The sequence below is a fragment of the Rana temporaria genome, chromosome 3, assembly GCF_905171775.1.
Source record: "Rana temporaria chromosome 3, aRanTem1.1, whole genome shotgun sequence".
Taxonomy (NCBI): domain Eukaryota; kingdom Metazoa; phylum Chordata; class Amphibia; order Anura; family Ranidae; genus Rana; species Rana temporaria.
Window position 1 is genome coordinate 390,610,694 of NC_053491.1, and position 6,586 is coordinate 390,617,279.

Here is a 6,586-nt window from a genome sequence, read left to right on the forward strand (position 1 = left end):
GTTGCTGTTGGAGGGTGTTTTGGTACCATTCTTTATTCATGGCTGTGTTCATGGGCAAAATTGTGAGTGAGCCTACTCTCTTGGATGAGAAGCGCCCCACACATGAATGGTCTCAGGATGCTTTACTGTTGGCATGACACAGGACTGATGGTAGCGCTCACCTTTTCTTCTCCGGACAAGCCTTTTTCCTGATGCCACAAACAATCAAAGAGGCTTCATCGGAGAATATGACTTTGCCCCAGTCCTCAGCAGTCCATTCACCATATTTTCTGCAGAAGATCAATCTGTACCTGATTTTTTTTTGGAGAGAAGTGGCTTCTTTGCTGCCCTTCTTGACACCAGGCCATCTTCCAAAAGTCTTCGCCTCACTGTGCGTGCAGATGCGCTCACACCTGCCTGCTGCCATTCCTGAGCAAGCTCTGCACTGGTGGCACTCCGATCCCGAAGCTGAATCCTCTTTAGGAGACGGTCCTGGCGCTTGCTGGACTTTCTTGGGCACCCTGAAGCCTTCTTCACAAATGCAGGTTTTTTTTTTTTATGGGATTAAGTTAATTTTCATGGCAAAGAGGAACTTTGCAATTCGTCTGATAACTCTTCATAACATTCTGGAGTATATGCAATTTCCCATCTTAAAAACTGAGGCAGCAGACTTTGTGAAAATTAGTATTTGTGTCATTCTAAAAACTTTTGGCTGTATATACGCGGGTATTGAAGTGGTTAAAGAGGTTGAAAAAGGTACATGTTTTTTCACCTTAATGCATTAAGGTGAAAAAACATCCGACGATTAGCACCCCCCGTTTACTTACCTGAGCCCTGGAAAATCCTGCGTCGAACGCGCTCGATTGTTGCCCGGGCTTCTCGGCTCTTCATTGGATAGATTAATAGCAGTCATTGGCTTGTGCTGCTGTCAATCAAATCCAATGACGCGGGGGCGGGGCCAAGTCATACATTCGGCAGCTATGGCCGCTGACTGTATCACACGGGAGTGCGCCCGCAAGGTAACCCCCTCGGGAGACTGCTTCCCAGAGGGGGTTAGCTCTTGCGGGGAGGAGCCGCTGTGGGACCCCAGCAAAGGACGTTCAGGGCCACTCTGTACAAAAACTGCACAGTGGAGGCAAGTATGTTATTTTTATTTTAAAACACAAAGCTTTAGTGTCACTTTAAGGGCCTGTGTTGACAGGTTTTTGTGCACACCAGACCAATTTCTCTTTCGTTCATGGACGGACACAGCTCCAAATAATCTTGACAGTAGGGTTATGTTCCATCTATCAGGAGAGGACTAGGGAGACATGTTAAAACATGTAATACAGCAAAGCCGAACAGCACCGCCCAGGGGGCGGGTCCTCTGGTCATAACCCTGCAGTCAGCAGCTCAGCTCAGTTTTTTTCTGCCTAGCATAGAAGAACCTGGCTCCCTAGGGGCCCATTGGTCCTGGAGAACTTTTATTTTTACATCTTATTTTTTTGGGGGGGTTTTTTGATCCCGAGATCTACCATCAACTGCCGGCTGGGTGACAGGCTGGATAATATAGATCCTTGTCTCCCCAGTCCGGCCATCGAGCATGAGTAGACCTTTAGCTATGCACGGGGTCGGCCACAACATACTCCATTGCTCCTGGGGTGGCCGGTGAGCTATATGCTCCAGGGCTTACTTATGACTGGGCTACTGCTGTCCGTGTCATGGCCGACAGCCACTCTATACTGCTCGGCGGTGGGTCTGTCAGGAACGCTTCCAGCGCCCCCTGCGGGATGGGTAAGTAAGTTTCTCCTGTCCTGGCAGGATGGAGCAGCTGGGCATTCCTGGGGTGGTCATTTAGGGGTTCTCTCGCCCTCCCTTTCCCTCCTTCCCATGCTTTGCTGGGCCTGCTATTTACTGGGGGGGGGCTCAGAGTCCTGAACTGGGGGCTGTGTGGGGGTCCGTCATAATGGGGGCATCCGCTCGGAGGCTCAGCGTTTGCGACCTTCTTTTACCTCAGGGATTTGCGCCGGCGCCATTTTCTTGTAGCCGCACTGTATCTATTACACTACAGCTGCCGGACATTTTCTTGTAGCATGCGCTCTTTTTTCATGCGGTGGCCATTTTGTTGTGGTTTTAGACTAGCACTGAAATGGCTGATTCTGAACAGCAGATCACCTCAGAGACTCCTCAGGCACACACTGTGCAGGGAGTTAGAGCGGGCCGCAGTGCTGTGCACGGGGACGTCTCTTAAAACGGGGGTTCCAGATTCCGATAAGCCCCCGCAGACCCCCCCCCACAACCGCCAAGGGTTGATGGAAAGAGGCCCCGAAAGCACCTCCTTGGTATGGTTCGGGGGGGGTGTTCCCCCTTTTCCTGACCTGCCTGATTGGACAAGGGTCTGGTGTGGGTTTTGGGAGCACCCCAAGCAGGTTTATTTTTTTCCTCAAAATATTTTTTTTATACTTTTTTCCTATTGCCAGCAAAAAAATTTTCCAATTCAGCGGGGAAGCCCGTTGATAGCCGATGACTCATCTGTTGTTAAGGACGCAGCAGTTGGCTTCTCAGCCTGCTCTTTAACAACCAGCTATGCACTATGCAGCACGCCCCCCGCAAATGCAAGCTTTTGGCAAACAGGCAATATTTGGGCCGACCTTTTGCCCAACTCTAAGGTGGCTGATATCCAATATTTTTTTTAATCAAAAGAGGGAAACAGGCCCAAAATAGTAGAAATAAAATAATTTGTTTTAAAAATTTACATTTGTTACTGCCATAACCTACCCACCAAAGAACAAATGCTGCTGATCACTGCAATACTAAATATATAGTCTGTACAGCCAAGAAACAATAGTGTGGCAATGAAATGTGGGTGAATGTATAATTGAAAAAATTAGAAAAGACATTTATAAAAAAAATAAAAAAAACACACACTACACACAAATAGTCTGCATTTTTTTTGTGGTCCCATCTAAAAAAAACACCAATCACAGACACCAATTAAATAAAAATAATATACCGACCCGGACCTTTGATTCACACACTAACCCTGGCACTGACCGAGGGACATTTACAACCCATTATAGCAGAGAATGAACTCTGAAACAAATATTCCAACAACCCCCATTATTGGCTTTCAGACAACCACACAAACTAATCAGCAGGAAACTTCACTCTGGATTATGAAGTCACAAATAATGGAAGCAAACCCTGAAATAAAAAACGCTGCAAACTGTGCAACCAGATCAATCTATCCAAAAGTTTCACACAAATGGGACCTTCAATATCATGGGATCTTACAACTGTACCTCCAGTAATGTTGTGTACCTCATCCAATGCAACAGGTGTAGCAAAGGGTCTTATGTTGGTGAAACAAGACAGAAGTTGCGAGGATGAATTTGTACAGACATGCCATCAAGGAACATAAAGACGACAATTTCTGCACACCTGTGGGACATTACTTCTCACAACACCATAGAAGACCGCAATGTTTTAGTTCTTCAAAAAGGAATTTCATAACTATCCAGGAAAGGAAAACGTTTGAACCCAAGAATGATACTACTTTTTGACACAAAAAATAAATGGCCTAAATTTAGATATTGGTTTCCTTACCCATTATACTAGTTTTACGAGCCCCCCTCTGTGACGATAAACCACCCCCCAGTCTATAGCTCTCCTTCAGTCTCATCTTACTAGCTCTGCTGCTAGCTTTATTACCATTGATTTGTATGCATTTGTGTTTTGTTTTTTGGTTTTAACATTCTGCTAAAACATTAGTGAATCAGTACTGCTTGTACATTGAAGAGAACTTGCCCTGAAAAATTGTATGTTAGTGCAAATAAAAAAAATATCACGGACAGTACTCAATCTCCAATTATATCAGAAAGGATACTTGCCAGCACTCCAACCCAACAGGAGGCACCTGCATTCTTCTTCCTAAAAACTACTAACAAATACTACACTTGATCTTAGCCACAAGGTCGAGAAGCCAATTAGGCTACCACAGTGATCAGGTGACCCGAAATCGTTAGCACAGGACCCAGACCTCTCAGTGCATTCCCAGCACAAAGACAGATACGCATATATGCGGCCTCATGGCAAAAATCCCAGTCCAGTGAGGCTGTATATGTGAAGAGTTGTCAGCGTGAAGGGGATTAAACAAAACATTTTTTTGTAAAAGGTTTCTTATATGGGCATTCTTTCAGAAGCAGCTCTTCCTGTTACAGCCTGTCAATGCTGAGCCGCTGCCTTGGAAAAAGCTGTTGTGAGCTTGCCATGTGCACTTCCTTCAGTCGGCTATTGGGACTGCATATCTGATGCACCCAATTGGTTGCCAAATTCCCAACTTAAAGTGGTTGTAAACCTGTGATGGAAGTACTAAAATGAATATTTTGTGTTATTATTACTTTTCTCCTGAGCTACTCAAATGTTACATATGTATGTGTAAAAATATATATTACAATAGTGTTATATTCCTTAAATGAAAACGACAGATATAATGTTTTCAAAAGTTACAATTTAAAGAAGTTATGACAGATTATGTTCTGAAGATACAGTACATTTCAGCATTGGACAAAGAGACATTAAAGGGTTAAAGGAACCTTCAGGAAGTAATTAAGTGAAGACAGCTGGCCCCTTCTACTGGACTCCTAAACTCCCTCCTTCTTTCTTGTTCTGCCTATGTCCATATATGACTGAAAAGAAAACCCCTGAAAACTTGGGTTTAAGATCCCTGTATGACACGAGGACTTTTGTGCCACATGACCAGAAGAACGTGTGCAGCATGCCAAGAACAGATGTCACAGGGGCGTGTAATAAGGGACTGAACTATATGAACTGACCCATCGGTATGTGCACGTGTATGATGTCATGTTGTTAATAAAAGGAGCATTACAGGCTCCACCCGGTCTCTCTGTGGCTGGACGTTGGAAGGTGAAGATGTAGACTGTTTCTCTCTCCTCTCTGGTCTGCATGTTTCACTATTATGATTTGGGTCAACGGCAGAATGGGGTTCGCCCTGAGAATTGTGTCAGGGGTCTCATCTTTATCAAACCCTTTACAACCACTTTAACCTACAGGTAAGCCTAGATTAAGGCTTACCTGTAGGTGTTTGAAATATCTCCCAGACCTGCATAGTCTAGGACAGGGATATGCAATTAGCGGACCTCCAGCTGTTGCAAAACTACAGGTTCCATCTGCCTCTGGGTGTCATGCTTGTGGCTGTCAGTCTTGCTATGCCTCATGGGACTTGTAGTTCTGCAACAGCTGGAGGTCCGCTAATTGCATATCCCTGGTCTAGGAGATATTTGCAAATCGCCGTACGGCGATTTCTTCTGCGCAGTCGCCCGAGTTAGAACCTGGGTCATGCCATGAGTGGAGGCTTCTGCGCCGACTTTGGCCATTTACAGAGCCAGATTTTGTGGCCCACGGAAGTAAGAGGGGTGAAGAATGGACGCTCGCTACAAACGAGGAAGACGGGGACATTTCGGGCTTCTCCTGCAGATAAGTGTCACATAATGGGCTACTATGCGATGCATAGTAGCCCATTATGCTTTACCTTTGCAGGGAAACAAGAGGAAGCAACACCCATCAGGGTTTACATGCTCTTAATGTAGTGCACAGGGCAGGTTGCCATTTGTGAGGCAGTGTTTTAGGGTTGTCATCTTTCAGAAGTGCCGTTACCGATGGGATCTTCAGGTAGACTGAAAAAGATTCACAAATATGATTTGCATTAGAAAACTGTATAAGAAAGTATATATTGTGTATGGCCATGCTCAAAATAGCAAGTGTTAAACTACCTAAAGATAAGAAAGCGTTCTAAAACACTACTACCGGTATATATAAAATGCATCGACAAAATATTCACTTTAAAAATATTGTGCAGCTCAGTTCACAAACAATGGGGTGCATTTACTAAAACTGGTGCACCTGTGCATGGTAGCCAATCGGCTTCTAACCTCAGCTTGCTCAAAAAAGCCCATTCTTACAACTGCTTTGTTGCACTGTATTAAGAAAAAAAGTTTTACACCCATCCAATCACCAGAGACACAAGAGAAAGGTCCAATCATTTACAAACAGATTTTATTTAGAAAAGTCACAGCATACAAAAAAAAATTTAATGTAACCATTTCTTAAAAACAGGATTGCAAAACAACAACTAACATTTATCCAGCTCAGTGTGAATACTTTTGCACTGGCCCTTGGCAGCCAAATTATATTAGAGTGGGCAGACAAGTGAACAATAATTTCTGATTGGTTGCTTCTTTGATTTAATCAGACCAATAATTTTAAAGTAATTTATTTTAGAAATGAATTTGAATTCATTCTCTAATGAACACGGACCACAAAAAAAAGATAAAAAAAAAAAAAGCTAATCTACACACACACAAAGATTTGGCAAAAATGGCCAACAGCATATATTAATTCCCCCATTTTATATAGACAATGTACAGAGGAGGAAGAATTGGGGTCCAATGAGTCAATCAAGTACAGCAGAGTTATAGAGGAAAATGCTATTGCCGTCAAGTAGAAAAACAAAACGGCCTCAGGTTGTGTTTAGAATGCTGAAGCACGCTCTTCAGACCACTAACATCCTATAAGGAAACTGCAGTTGTTCTGGCAATATATTTTTTTA